The sequence below is a fragment of the Bos taurus genome, chromosome 6 (genome assembly GCF_002263795.3).
Source record: "Bos taurus isolate L1 Dominette 01449 registration number 42190680 breed Hereford chromosome 6, ARS-UCD2.0, whole genome shotgun sequence".
In the NCBI taxonomy this organism is placed as follows: domain Eukaryota; kingdom Metazoa; phylum Chordata; class Mammalia; order Artiodactyla; family Bovidae; genus Bos; species Bos taurus.
Genome location: NC_037333.1, coordinates 77,035,350 through 77,051,326, shown reverse-complemented (window position 1 = coordinate 77,051,326; position 15,977 = coordinate 77,035,350). Strand labels below are relative to the sequence as shown.

Here is a 15,977-nt window from a genome sequence, read left to right as displayed (position 1 = left end):
TATTTCAGAGGGATTTGTACCACATTCGTATTGTACATCAGAATCCTAACTTCTTATTGTACATCAGAATCCTAACATTCTTATTGTACACTAGAACTTGAGCCTTGCAAAATTTTCTGCTTGCTCTATTGTAAAATTAAAGATTCAGCAATAGCTCCGTAATCATCAGTATTAATAATACATTCATTAATCTTGTCGATTACAAAGTAAATCTTACTTCTATAATATTTACAAATCTCTTTCCCTGTAAATTTTTTTCTGACAATTTCATAAAAATTTCTATTCACAATTGTATCACAAAGTCAAGAATATTTTACTATTCTCATTTGTTCACGTATATGTGTCTCTTCCTAGAGAACAGGCCAAAAATACATGGTCATATTTCATTCATTTCTACATTTGCATCAACTAGCACAAAGCTTGGCATCTAATAGAAGGTGAATAAATTTCTGCTTCACTAGTATGTAGTAGAATTAAGCAAATGATTAAAGTTTCAGATAAAAGAAAAGTTAAGAGTTGGTTAGGTCAAAGAGAAAATGACTCTAAATATTTTTCCTAAATAAAAGTATTTAATAATAAAATTAATCACATATCAAGGTCTTATGCCCTATTATAAACAATATAAATGTTTTTGGTTTGTCTTTGTTTTTCTTCATTTATCTCTTGTTCAGTCTGGAATTATACCCATTTTACTAATGGAAAAGCTGAGCCACAAAACCTTTAAGGAACTTGCTCAAATACGTGTCACCAAACTAATTCAGTCCAAGCAATCTCAATCTAGTGCCTGTTCTTAGGCACACAGCCCTGCCTCTAATGAAGGGAGAAGGAAAAGCTGCTTTCATTCGTCGACCATCCCCTTGTCCTGCATTTGCTTTGCTTCAGGCATTACACAAGTATCTAAGGCACAAAGGTGAATCAAGCTGAGGCTCTCTGGTCACCATCTTTCTCAGAAATATTGAAAGTCTCTAGTGCTTAAAAAAAAAGACATACATTCAAAAACATACATATCTTTTTCACTTCACTGTCAAATTTCTCACCTTAGCAACCAAAAATTATTGGTTCCAATACCTCACAGCCACTTCACCCTCTAATTACTTCCAGTCAGGTCTGTCTTCTTCACTCACTGAGAATTCTGTCAAAAAATTCCCTAATTGTCAAATCCGGCAGTCTCTTCATAGTTTTCAATCTATTTCATGTATTAGTAGCACAGAAGACCTTTATACCAATCAGATTCCTTGGTTCCTAAAATTCAATGATATACAAAGGATAAAAGGAAATAATATGAAATAATAATGAAAACAGGTATAATTGAACCCAACATTTCACTTTACAATGGGAACTCTTAAGTTAACTCTTTCGAGGTCATATCTTGAGTTGACACAGAGTTATGTTTAAAATTTAGGGCTATCTTTTCAAAGTCTATTAATACTTTCTTCAACATAGATCTTTGTTTCAGTACTTTTACCAAATCTACATCTCAGGCTTTCATATCTGTGGTGGGCAGCCTCAAGATGAACCCCCAGTGATTCTTGCCTGCAGGTATCTATACTCACGCGTAATCCATCCCCTTGTAGGTGAACTGAATCTACTGACTCACTTCAAATAAACAGAATGGCAGAAGTGATAGGATGTCACTTTAAAGATCAGATTATAAAAATCCTGCGGTTTTGTCTTAGGCCTTTTGTGTTGTTTACTCTGGAGGTATCCAACTGCCACCTCATGATATATGATGTAAGGTCATGATGTTATTGGTATGATGTCATGACGTTATGATGTAGCCAGTAGAGAGTCCCAAGTGAATAAGCTTAGTAGTGGATTCTCGTCCAATTGAGCCTAAAGGTGAGACTGTGTCCAATAGCCTGACTGCAATCTCTTGAGAGAGACAAAGCTAGAGACACTCAAGTAAGTAATACTAAGGCTCATAACCCACAGAACTACAAGAATATGCTTATTTTTGAGTAATTTTTTCTCATGCATCAAAGATAATACATCTTATCGTGAAACTACTTGTAATATTATTAATTCAAGTATCTCTTCACCCCATTTTGTATTGTTCTACTCCATTATCCTTCCAACACCAGCACACACATCATGTTTTTCTGTTACTCAATGTCCCAATAAGCAATGTCATAAAAATAATAACAAACACAGATATGTTAAAAATACTGAGTCTAGTACCCAAAGACAACCAAAGTCTTCCAGTTTGTGTTAACTGGTTTACTGTTTCTCAAATATAAACAGTGGTTTCCTTCTGCTATTTGTTATTGGAACATTTGCAACCCTAGAATAGGTATTTAAATATTATTTTAAAATGTTCAAAAATAACAAAAATTCTGTACAATAATATTTACCTTGAAGATTTCTGCAATTCTATGAAATCACTGTTACGTAAATGTTTTGTAAATCAGATAAGAGCCATCCTGTATCATTGGCTCTACTGCTATTTTCAGTTGTTACCGAAGTTGTAAAATAAACTCAGGTACGCCTACTCTGGGAATACGGAAAGACTCTCTAAAAGGTATAGGATTCAGATAGCTTTAAGATAATCAATTTCCAGAACCTAAAATTCAACCTGTTCAATTTTTTAAATGACTCTGCCTCAAAAAATACTGAGGATCAAGATTTTTCTCCCCATTCAAAATTATCAGTTAAGTTCAGTTCAGTCGCTCAGTTGTGTCCATGTCTGCGACCCCATGAATCGCAGCACACCAGGCCTCCCTGTCCATCACCAACTCCCGGAGTTCACTAAAACTCATGTCCATCGAGTTGGTGATGCCATCCAGCCATCTCATCCTCTGTCGTCCCCTTCTCCTCCTGCCCCCAATCCCTCCCAGCATCAGAGTCTTTTCCAATGAGTCAACTCTTCGCACTGGAAAAACCATAGCCTTGACTAGAGGAACCTTTGTTGGCAAAGTAATGTCTCTGCTTTTGAATATGCTATCTAGGTTGGTCATAACTTTCCTCCCAAGGAGTAAGCAAGTGTCTTTTAATTTCATGGCTGCAATCACCATCTGCAGTGATTTTGGAGCCCCCAAAAATAAAGTCTGACACTGTTTCCACTCTTTCCCCATCTATTTCCCATGAAGTGATGGGACCAGATGCCATGATCTTCGTTTTCTGAATGTTGAGCTTTAAGCCAACTTTTTCCACTCTCCTCTTTCACTTTCATCAAGAGGCTTTTAGTTCCTCTTCAGTTTCTGCCATAAGGATGGTGTCATCTGCATATCTGAGGTTATTGAGATTTCTCCCGGCAATCTTGATTCCAGCTTGTGTTTCTTCCAGCCCAGCGTTTCTCATGATGTACTCTGCATAGAAGTTAAATAAGCAGGGTGACAATACACAGCCTTGACGTACTCCTTTTCCGATTTGGAACCAGTCTGTTGTTCCATGTCCAGTTCAAACTGGTGCTTCTTCACCTACATATAGGTTTCTCAAGAGGCAGGTCAGGTAGTCTGGTATTCCCATCTCTTTCAGAATTTTCCACAGTTTATTATGATCCACACAGTCAAAGTCTTTGGCATAGTCAATAAAGGAGAAACAGATGTTCAAAATCATAGTTTTTTTGTTTTTTTTTTTCCAATTTTAGGAAAAGGCTTTCCTATGAGCTGTCTAGAATCTTACTATGATGTACTGTCTAAAAGTGTGACAAAGTGATTAGAATGAAAAAGCAGCATTTAAATTTGCCTTACCTAATCAATGTATATAGTTAATAGTGAAAAATAAGGCACCCACCTGGTAGAATATCAAAGCATTCCTTCAGTGTATTTTTCTTCTTTAAACAAATAAGACAGGTAAACGGTCTTATGGAGGACACAACCTCCTGACCTATCTGAAATAAGATAATATCTTCTCCTTCCTAAGCACAAACAATAGAGTTGTATTTGACTTCTCAAAACAATTCATAAATAACTATATCCTAAATTAATGTCCACATTATATATTCTCTTGTCACTTGTATTCTGTGTAATATTCTCTTGATGTAAATTACAATTGGTCTTGAAAATAGATAGCATTTAAAAATTATGAATCTTCGTACAGCCAAATTTATCTCTTTTTTCTAAATTCAATCTCCAAAGAGAAACTGAAAATATTTTACAAGGGATAAAATGTTATTAGGATGATGCAAAAAACAAGTTTTAATATAAAACAGGTTTTTAAATGTCAAAGAGCATAGCTTTCAAATGAAGGGACAAAATTGAATCACACAAACGCACACATATGCACACACAAACAGAAAGGTGCAACTCTGACCAGTGCTTCTAAACAGAAATCTATGGGGCTGTGTGCTCATAAGCAGAAGTTTTTAATTAGGAAAGCCTTTCCTATCTGAATACCTACAGTGTACTCAACTTCATTCAAAATACCTGACAAAGGTTAATTAATTCATTCTTCATAAACATTCTTTAAACATTATTTTCATCACTTTATGGATTAAAAAAATTGAAATATAGAACAATTAAGAATTTTCAAAGAAGACATCTCTGTCCATATAGTCACACAGTGGCCAAAAAGGGATTCAAACCAGGTAGTCTGATTCGAGTGTAAACTCAGGACCACAAGGCAGTGTACTGCCTTTCCTTTTAAGATCCAAAGACTGGGAATCAGCAAGGAGTAATGGTAGCTGGACCTCTCATAAGAACAGAGAAAAATGCCATGCTCCCTGGAGTGAGGGCAGGGTAAGACGACAAAGCTCAGCCAAATAGAGCACACAAGCCAGAAATCTGAGTCTGGCTCCAGGGACACCAAGAAGTAGGAAGAGTTTAATTACAACATATTTATAATTTGGTAACCTATTTTACTTTTATTTTCCATTTTACCTATTTGGCTCAGACTGTAAAGCGTCTGTCTACAATGCAGGAGACCCGGGTTTGAGCCCTGGGTTTGGAAGATCCCCGGGAGAAGGAAATGGCAATCCACTCCAGTACGACTGCCTGGAAAATCCCATGGACAGAGGAGCCTGATAGGCTACAGTCTATCGGGTCCCAAAGAGTCGGACACAACTGAGTTACTTCATTTTCACTTTCATTTGAGAAATGAGAAGTTCTGTCAGTACTAAGAGGTGATTGGGTTCATAGCCAATGATTGAAGTTGAAAAGTTGTGTCCTTTCCATGGTTGAGGTTACAGTGCAGGCTCTGCTAAATGACACTCCCTCTATTGATGCTAGTCACTGCAACAGAGCCCTTTTTATTAAGTCCATTAAATAAGAAACAATGGCTTCTTACAGTTAATCATCATCCTAGTCCTATTTCCAGCCTTTGGTGTAAGTCTCGCTCAGTTTGCTCTCTACTATTTCCAACATGTGGCTTCCTAAGACACTATTATTCTGGACAAAGGAAAGAATTTGAATTCAGTTGAGTTTAAGATGTTGTTGATAAAGTGAAATCTTTCTCTAAACTCTAGTCACCCTATATATGACAGACTATTTGGGACATTCTGAAAAAGTCTTTTTGAGAAAAACGGTTCCTTTCAGGGTGATTTGACAAAAGCAGACCTTTTTGAAAAAAGAGATCCCTCTCTAGCCTTCTAGCACTGGCATCCCAGTTGCACCTCATAATGATTTAGCAAAGCTATGAAGTCAGGAAAACAACTGCTAAAGCTGAGCTACCTGGTATTTATATGCTAGGCAGTAAAACATAGATACAGTTTCACAAAGTGACCTGACTGCTGCTTAAGAGACTGGGATGGTTATACAGGCAGGGGCTCAGGAGAAGGTGTGGAAGAAATTATGCCTGAGGTAATAACTGTTTTTCAACAATGGGGTTTTTACTTTGTTTTATTCCCTTTTATGCTTATTTCCTCCATAGCACCTGTTGCAATATACTATATGCTGCTATGATTTAGAAAGCTGTTACTCTGAAGTGATTTTATAAGTATAAAGACTACAGGGCAAAAACCTGTTGGAGCCTAGCTATTTATTGCTTCCCTAACATACAAGTAAAGGAAAGTAATAAGTATTACATATGAATGTGTCAGAACATAAGTCCATGTATCTTCAATTACTTAATCCTAAATTACTGTACATTATACATAGCATAAAACTATTATATGTGATCTTCTACAACTCAATATTTTGTAAGGATGGCAACAGAAAAACAAACAAAGACAAATAATTTGATTGATATCTTTAAAACTTTGCATCAATATTCAATGCTACCATTTTAAAGCTTTCTCAAGGTTTTATGTTGGCTTTTTTCCACAGTTATGACTTATTCATATAAAAGAGACACTTTGACCAGCCAGATTACCCCAAAGTTTAAAACATGAACATTTGTCTCACACATTTGTCTTATTGACAAATGCTTGATAGATCATATCTAAGGTAGCTACTTCTTATTCCAGTTCACCCCCTTACCCCAAGTTCTCTTCTCTGGACACCTGTGTTCTTCTCCATGTCCCTTTTTATCTGTGTTACCTGAGATATCATGGTATACTTGCCTTACCTAAGGTCTAATCTATCCTTCCTTTGACAAAGGTCAAAGATGTGACAAAACATTTTCAGGAAATAAGAACATAATTTTCTACAATAATTAGAACATTTTTCCAAGTGTACATGTCAATTCAGTGATTAATAAGACAGACATAGACAGACAAACACGCAGCCAGTAGTCATGCATAGAGAAGAAAATATAGGTGGTTTTTCATAAATATTTACAGTGGTCCAAAAATCAAAAATTGATGAAAGGAAAGAGGAAGGGGAGGAGGGAGGAAAAGAGAGAAAGAGAGGAAGAGGTGGAGAACCATGAAAATAAATCAAAGATTTTTTTTTTTTTTAATGAAAAAGGGAAAATGTTCAAACAAAGTAAGATCTGCAAAGTTACAAATGGGAGAAAAAGGTATAAAATAATTAGGTGGTGATTGAGCTACATTCATATTAACTGTGAGAAGAGAACTACAGATCACTTCTACTTTAGTGTTCTAACTTGAAATAAGAGTGTATTTCACTGCCTCACTTCTCAAAGAAACTGTTCTCCAACTATATAAGCCTCAAATTTCATTTATTCACATATATATGTGCTTCCCTGATGGCTCAAATGGTTAAGATTCCTCTTTCAATATGGGAGACCTGGATTTGATCCCTGGGTGGGGAAGATCTCCTAGAGAAGGAAATGACAACCCACTCCAGTATTCTTGACTAGAGAATTCCATGGACAGAGGAACCTGGCAGGCTACAGTCCATGGGGTTGCAAAGAGTCAGATATGACTGAGTGACTTTCATTCACTAACTCACTCACTGTGTTCACACTTGAAATTCAATCAAACCTCACATTAATAAGTTTATTCATTCATTCAAAAATTATTTATAGAGCAGTAGACACAATTTCTTTAAATGTGTATTATGCGTTGGAATGCTTAAACTAATTGTATGGTCTATTGATGTTTAGTTGTTAAGTATTGTCTGACTCTTTGTGACCCCATTGACAGTAGCCCTCCAGTTCCTCTGTTCAAAGGATTTTCCAGGCAAGAATACTGGAGTAGGTTGCCATTTCCTTCTCCAGGGTATCTTTCTGATCAAACCCATTGCTCCTGTGTCTCCTGCACTAATTCTTTACCACTGACCCACCTGGGAAGCCCTTCTATCTTATACACACACTGTTAAATGCTTTAAAATCATGTTTTTTTTTCATTTGGCCCTTATAATAGTTTTATAATTTACATATCATCATCCATACTTTATTAATGTGGCCACTCAGGTGCTTTTCTAAAATCAACACAGCTAACAGTCAAGCTGGGTTCTATTTGATTTTAAATTGACTCCATCGTTTTTCATACACTAAATTTTCACAAATGATTTATTTGTTTAATTGAACTTTTATTGGTCTAACAAACACAGGAAGACATCATTCATTCAACAAATATTTACTCAGTGCCTACTTTATACCAGACATTCTAAGTGGGGAGAGAGCAGGGAATGAAGCTAGCAGTCTCTGAGCTTATGGAACATACAGTCTCTTGAGGATACTGAATTTTCCAATGGTATTAGACACATTGACTGGCAATTTAATAACATGAAGAAGGTAATGTAAATCATACTCATCCATAATCTGATTTTTGTATCCTCCCTGGTCTACCAAACTAGAAAAACTACAGCAGAATTATCCAGTGTTCATCATTCTTTATATTCACATGAGACACTAAAGACACAAAATGTTCAGAATTTTTAAAAAAATTTTTCATATAAGAAAATAATGTATGAAAAGTATTTTACAGTCATTTTAGAGATGACGTATTTCCCCATGGCTTTGTTTTCTGATACTGGCTAATGTATGAGACAATCTAGAAATAAGATTGAAAAGGATCAGTAAGTGGAAATTATTTTAAATATTACTGTCAAATATTAAATAATTTTAGTTCTCACATTAAAGGTGAAGTAATCTTTACTGAATGGGATACAATGTGTCTAAACTATGTATCTCATATTTAAATGTATATTACTGCAGAGACATTACTTTGCCAACAAAGGTCCGTCTAGTCAAGGCTATGGTTTTTCCAGTGGTCAGGTATGGCTGTGAGAGCTGGACTGTGAAGAAAGCTGAGCACTGAAGAATTGATGCTTTTGAACTGTGGTGTTGGAGAAGACTCTTGAGAGTCCCTTGGACTGCAAGGAGATCCAACCAGTCCATTCTGAAGGAGATCAGCCCTGGGATTGCTTTGGAAGGAATGATGCTAAAGCTGAAACTCCAGTACTTTGGCCACCTCATGCGAAGAGTTGACTCATCTCTTTGATGAGTCTTTGATGCTGGGAGGGATTGGGGGCAGGAGGAGAAGGGGACAACAGAGGATGAGATGGCTGGATGGCATCACTGACTCGATGGACGTGAGTTTGAGTAAACTCTGGGAGTTGGTGATGGACAGGGAGGCCTGGCGTGCTGCGATTCATGGGGTCACAAAGAGTTGGACACATCTGAGTGATTGAACTGAACTGAACCAAACTGAACCATTCAAGAACCAGCCCGAAAACGCAAAACAAACCACACTTTAATTTTCAACAATCCTGTTGAACTAACTTAACTTACCAAGAAAAAAGAACTTTTTGGAAAAATCATTTGGCAGTTAGAAATAATTCATACTCAAGTAATTACCGGACTTTTTTGAACATTTAATTTTAAAATTATAAGAAATATACATAGAAAGAATATTTGTATTTTTCAAATAAACTACAATAAAAATTCATCAAGATTATTTATAAAGTGGACAAATAAATATATTTGCAATTGTATCCCAATTATATTTAATCATAGGATTATGAATTGTATTACAGCTGATTAATCTGTTTGTTTAGGACAAAAAGGTAGCTATTTGTAGGTTGTATTTAGACTATTTAAAAATTTCTTGCAATTATTTCCTAAAATCCTTCCCATCTTCTTCTGGACAAGCTTTACTAATTTTAAAACAAAAAAAATATTTATTAAAATGAAATATATTTTCAGTCTTGCAAATAACACTATTTTTATATTTGAATATATATGCCCACAAAGAAAACATATTTGCATGATATGATACATATCATAAACACAAGCTGCTTGCCTGCATTAGAAGGTTGTAAACAAAGTATTCATATGTTCCAACCTTGATAAGTTTTCTAAGGAATATATAATTAATAAATATGCTACCTAAATTATAAAGCAATTTTAAATCAGGAGGTGAAGAAAGAATACCTTCCATATCAAATGCAAGCAATACATATATCTAGTTCCAATATTAAAATGTGTATTACAAAACAAACATTCTTTAGGCATTATAATATTAGTTATATGTTATTTTAAAATAATAGAAATATATATTTTAAATGTTTGGATTTTATAACTTTAGTTAAAATGTTTCCAAATGTCTAAATTAAATGCAAAAGGCACTACCAAGCTTGCTAGAGTAAATAGATACTTTTAAATACCACATACTTAAACACTGTAAGCCAAAAGTTAAATTTAAGAAATTAAATGTAACAAATGAAAATATGAAGACACCTTGGCAGAGAGAGTAACCTGACTTAGCATGTTGCAGTGAACAAATGTTCATATTTATATTCCTAGTACAGGCATTAATGACTCTTGAAGTTTTACTCTTTTGCTATATACATATGTCCATGTACTCCAATATGCCAAACTTAAGAATGAAATTGAAAACTCAGTTTGAAAACATAAATTTGTTCTGATGCAACTGATGTGGTTCAGGAACCATTTAAACATAATGCAATTTTTAGATTTGCTTATTTAAGAATTGGTAGGCAGAAAACTTTAAGCCAAAATCTACAAACTCATGTGAAATCAGCAGTGACATGTTTTCATTTTAAAAAAAAGTTTTATTGGAAGACAGCCAGGACCATCATTTCATGTATTGTCTACTACTTTCAGGCTTAAAGGTCCAATAACTTTAACTGACCTCTCTAGCCCCTTAGGTAAATGGCTGCACTAAACTGAACTCACCTGCAGAAGAACACACAAAATGAACAGTTCAGTTCAGTTCAATTCAGTCGCTCAGTCTTGTCCAACTCTTTTCGAATCCATGGACTGCAGCAATACAAGCTTCCCAGTCTATCATCAACTCCTGGAACCTACGCAAACTGATGTCCATCATGCAGGTGATGCCATCCAATCATCTTATCCTCTGTCGTCCCCTTTTCCTCCCGAAGTCAATCCTTCCCAACATCAGGGTATTTCTCAATGAGTCGGTTCCTTGCATCAGGTGGCCAAAGTGTAGGACTTTCAGCTTCAGCATCAGTCTTTCCAAAGAACATTCAGGACTGATTTCCTTTAGGATGGACTGGTTGGATTTCCTTCAAGTCCAAGGGACGTTCAAGAGTCTTCTCCAACACCACAGTTCAAAAGCATCAATTCTTTGGCACTCAGCCTTCATAGTCCATCTCTCACATCCATACATGACTACTGGGAAATCATAGCTTTGACTAGACGGACCTCTGTTGGTAAAGTAATGTCTCCGCTTTTTAATATGCTGTCTAGGTTAGTCATAGCTTTTCTTCCAAGGAACAAGCATCTTTTAATTTCATGGCTGCAGTCACCATCTGCAGTGATTGTGGAGCCACAAAAAATAAAGTCTGTCATAATTTCCATTGTTTCCCCATCTATTTAGTGTGAAGTGATGGGACAGAATGCCATGATCTTACTTTTCTGAACGTTGAGTTTTAAGCCAACTTTTTCACTCTCCACTTTCACTTGCATCAAGAGGCTCTTTATTTCTTCTTCACTTTCTGCCATAAGGGTGATCTCATCAAAGTATCTGATGTTATTGATATTTCTCCCAGCAATCTTGATTACAGCTTGTGCTTCTTCCAGCCTGGCATTTTGCATGATATACTATGCATATAAGTTAAATAAGCAGGGTGACAATAAACAGGCTTGACGTAACCCTTTCCCTATTTGGAACCAATCTGTTCCAGGTCCAGTTGTAACTTTTGCTTCCTGATCTACATACAGATTTCTTGAAAGACAGATCAGGTGGTCTGATATTCCCATCTCTTTAAGAATTTTCCACAGTTTGATGTGATCCACACAATTAAAGGCTTTAGTATAGACAATAAAGCAAAAGAAGGTGTTTTTCTGGAGCTGTATTTTTTTTCAATGATCCAACAGCTGTTGAGAATTTGATCTCTGGTTCCTATGCCTTTTCTAAACCCAGCTTGAATATCTTGAAGTTCACAGTTCACATACTGTTGAAGCCTGGCTTGGAGAATTTTCAGCATAACTTTGCTAGTGTGTGAGCTGAGTACAATTGTGCCATAGTTTGAATTTCTTTGGCATTGCTTTTCTTTGGGATTGGAATGAAAACTGACCTTTTCCAGTCCTGTGGTCACTGCTGTGTTTTCCAGATTTGCTGACATATTGAGCGCAACACTTTAACAGCATCATCTTAGGATCTGAAATAGCTCAACAGGAATTCCATCACCTCCACTAGCTTTGTTCTTAGTGATTCCTCAAGCGTTCCAGAGGAGACATAGGGCACACCTGAGACAGTGCTCCCACAGCACACCTGGGAAACTGAGCAGTGGGGCCCAAGGAAGTGATTGAGACGCATGGCCCACCTAGGACAGTGAGCTCACCAAGCACCTGGTCGCCTGAGGTTCTCAGACCTCGGAAGGGCACAGGTCAGCAGTGGCCTGGTACAGGGGCTCTGGGTGCAGCAGACCTGAGTATAGCATAAGCCCTCTTGGAGGAGGTTGCTATTAATCCCACAATGGAACCAACAGAACTTGCAGAGGACTGACCAAAGAAGGGAATGGCAAACCACTTCAGTGTACTTGCCTTGAGAACCTCATGAACAGTATGAAAAGGCAAAAAGACAGGACACTGAAAGATGAACTCCCCAGGTCAGTAGGTGCTCAATATGCTACTGGAGATCAGCGGAGAAATAACTCCAGAAAGAATGAAGAGACGGAGCCAAAGGAAAAACAACCCCCAATGGTGGATGTAACTGGATATGGAAGCAAGGTCTGATGCTGTAAAGAGCAATATTGCATAGAAACCTAGAATGTTAGCTCCATGAATCAAGCCAAATTGGAAGTGGTCAAACAGGAGATGGCAAGAGTGAATGTCGACATTTCAGGAATCAGCAATCTAAAACAGAATGGAATGGGTGAATTTAACTCAGATGACCATTATATCTAACATTGTAGTCAAAAATTCCCTAGAAGAAATGGAGTAGCCATCATAGTCAACAAAAGAGTCCAAAATGCAGTACTTGGATGCAATCTAAAAAATGACAGAAATGGTATGAAGCTAACAGAAGCAGAAGATGTTAAGAAGAGGTGACAAGAATATACAGAACTGTACAAAAGAGATCTTCATGACCAAGATAATCACGATACTGTGATCACTCTCCTAGAGCCAGACATCATGGAATCTGAAGTCAAGTGGGCCTTAGGAAGTATCACTACGAACAAAGCTAGTGGAGGTGATGGAATTCCAGTTGAATCCGAAAAGATGATGCTATGAAAGTGCTGCACTCAATATGCCAGCAAGTTTGGAAAACTCAGCAGTGGCCACAGGACTGGAAAAGGTTAGTTTTCATTCCAATCTCAAAGAAAAGCAATGCCAAAGAAATCAATTACTGCATAATTGTACTCATCTCACATGCTAGAAAGCAATGCTCAAAATTCTCCAAGCAAAGCTTCAGCAATATGTGAACCATGAACTTCTGGATTTTTAACCTGGTTTTAGAAAAGGCAGAGGAACAAGAGATCAAATTGCCAACATCCATTGGATCATTGAAAAAGCAAGAGAGTTCCAGAAAAAAATTTATTTCTGCTTTATTGACTATGCCAAAGCCTTTGACTGTGTGGATCACAATAAACTTTGAGAAATTCTTCAACAGATGGGAATACCAGACCACCTGACTTGCCTCCTGAGAAACCTGTGTGCAGGTCAGGAAGCATCAGTTAGAAGTGGACATAGAACAACAGACTGGTTCTAAACAGGAAAAGGGGTATGTCAAGGGTGTATATTGTCACCTTGCTTATTTAACTTATATGCAGATTACATGGCCAAAATGCCAGGCTGGATGAAGCACAAGCTGGAATCATGATTGCCAGGAGAAATATCAATAACCTCAGATACACTGATGAAATCACCCTTATGGCAGAAAGTGAAGAAGAAATAAAGACCATCATGATGAAAGTGAAAGTGGAGAGTAAAAAAGTTGGCTTAAAACTCAACATTCAGAAAACTAAGATCATGGCATCTGGTACCATCACTTCATGGCAAATAGATGGGGAAACAGTGGAAACGGTGGCTGAGTTTATTTTGGGGGCTCCAAAATCAGTGCAGATGGTGACTACTGCCATGAAATTAAAGGAAGCTTACTCCTTGGAAGGACATTTATGGCCAAGCTAGACAGCATATTAAAAAGCAGACACATTACTTTGCCAACAAAGGTCTGTCTAGTCAAAGTTATAGTGTTCCCAGTAGTCATGTATGGCTTTGAGAATTAGACTATAAAAAAAGCTGAGCATCAAAGAATTGATGCTTTTGAACTGTCATGTTGGAGAAGACTCTTGAGAGTCCCTTGGACTTCAAAGAGATTTAACCAGTCCATCCTAAAGGAGAGCCGTCCTGAGTGTTCATTGGAAGCACTGATCTTACGGCTGAAACTTCTGGCCACCTGATGCAAAGAGCTGAATCATTTGAAAAGACCCTGTTGCTGGGAAAGATTGAATGTGGGAGGATAAGAGGACGATAGAGGATGAGATGGATCGATGGCATCACCAACTCAATGGACATAAGTTTGGTTAAATTTTGGGAATTGTTGATGGACAGGATGCCTGGTGTGCTGTAGTCCATGGGGTTGCAAAGAATCGGAAACAACTGAATGACTGAACTGTACTGAACTGAGGAAACAGACTCTTGGAGGGCACAAACAAAACATTGTGTACACCAAGGCCCAGGAGAAAGGAGCAGTGACCCCACAAGAAATTGATCCAGACATGCCCATCAGTGTCCAGACGTCTCCAGTGGAGGCTTGGGTCCGCACTGGCCTACTGCAGGGTCGGAGGCACTGAGTGCGGCAGTGGGTGCATGGGACCTTTTGAAGGAGGTCACCATTATCTTCATTACTTCCACCACATTTGGCTTCAAATCAAGTAACAGAGAGGGAATACAGCCCCACCCATCAACAGAAAACTGGATTAAAGATTTACTGAACTTGGCTCTGCCCATCAAAACAAGACCCAGTTTCCCCCTTACAGTCTCTCCCATCAGAAGTTTCCATAAGCCTCTTATCCTTATCCATCAGAGGGCAGACAGAATGAAAACCACACTCACAGAAAACTAACCAAACTGATCACTTGGACCACAGCCTTTTCTAGCTCAAGGAAAATGAACAGACACAACTTCAAATGTCCACAGGTGGCTTCAGGATCTAATATGATGTTGAAACTTTCTATCCAATTTCACATAAGTGTTAGTCGCTCAGTCATGTCTGACTCTTTGCGACCCCATGGACTATAGCCCACTGGGCTCCTCTGCCCTTGGAATTCTCCAGGCAAGAATCTGGAGTGGTTTGCCATGTCCTTCTCATTTTCACATACACTTTATATCAGTTCTTTCCTCACAACTCACAAACTAACCCCCACTTCCATAAAAAATTTAAAATCTTTTTCAAGGTAAAGTACCACATGAATTGTGTGTATTTTGTTGCTTTATTATTTTTTTAAATTTGTCCCCTAAATGTGGATTGCCAGATTATAGTAAAATATGCAGGATGCTAGAAAATTTTAGTTACAAGGAAACAGCATATACTTTTAATGGTGTATAACTGTATGTCTTGAGTATTGCCAGGGGTCGCTAAGAGTCAGACACGACTGAGCAACTTCACTTTCATCTTTCACTTTCATGCACTGGAGAAGGAAATGGCAACCCACTCTGGTGTTCTTGCCAGGAGAATCCCAGGGACGGGGGAGCCTCATGGGCTGCCGTCTTTGGGGTCGCACAGAGCTGGACACGACTGAAGCGACTTAGCAGCAGCAGCAACACATACCCTGCCAATCCCTTGAACTTCCAAAGAGAAAAATTAAAAGGGGCTTCATCTGCTCCTTTTCACATTGCCTTTCTACATTCACTTTACTTTTAAATTATTCCACCTTGGAAAGACTATTAGCTGTGTAACTAAGGCTTATAGTTTTCTACCAAACACCCTGGAGGTGGGAATAAGCAAACATCTGAGCAGGAGGCCATTGAAACAGTTCTGATTAGCCCCCAATGTGACTGAGTATTAATCTCCTTGGTTGTAGGGACTGTGCTACTTGGATTTGGCTTTTGCCTTTTGCCAAGAAGCAGGTACTGTACAACGATTATACTCAATGAACAATGACTGCGTATCCTAAGTAACACCATGTAATCTGGCTGGGCTGACTCGCCCAATATACTAGGGCAAGGCAAAAACAAAACTCAACAAAAGTTTTTTATTTTCTTTCTCTACTATTTTTTTTTAATTTCTCTCAAATAATCAGATCCATTACTTCCTGCTGTTG

The 15,977-nt window shown here is 37.6% G+C and overlaps 1 protein-coding gene across 16 annotated transcripts in view; it reads right to left on the bottom strand.

Moving 5' to 3' along the window:
* The window catches only part of ADGRL3 (adhesion G protein-coupled receptor L3), a 936,136-nt gene that overhangs the window by 601,120 nt on the left and 319,039 nt on the right, over window positions 1-15,977 (bottom strand). Inside the window, exon 1 of one of the 16 annotated variants that reach the window (XM_059887334.1) lies at window positions 1,038-1,260. The exons of the other annotated variants lie outside the window; for them this stretch is intronic. The gene's annotated coding sequence lies outside the window, so the exon portion shown is untranslated. Of the gene's footprint in view, window positions 1-1,037; window positions 1,261-15,977 lie in introns of those variants that run through there. 16 annotated transcript variants of the gene reach the window in all.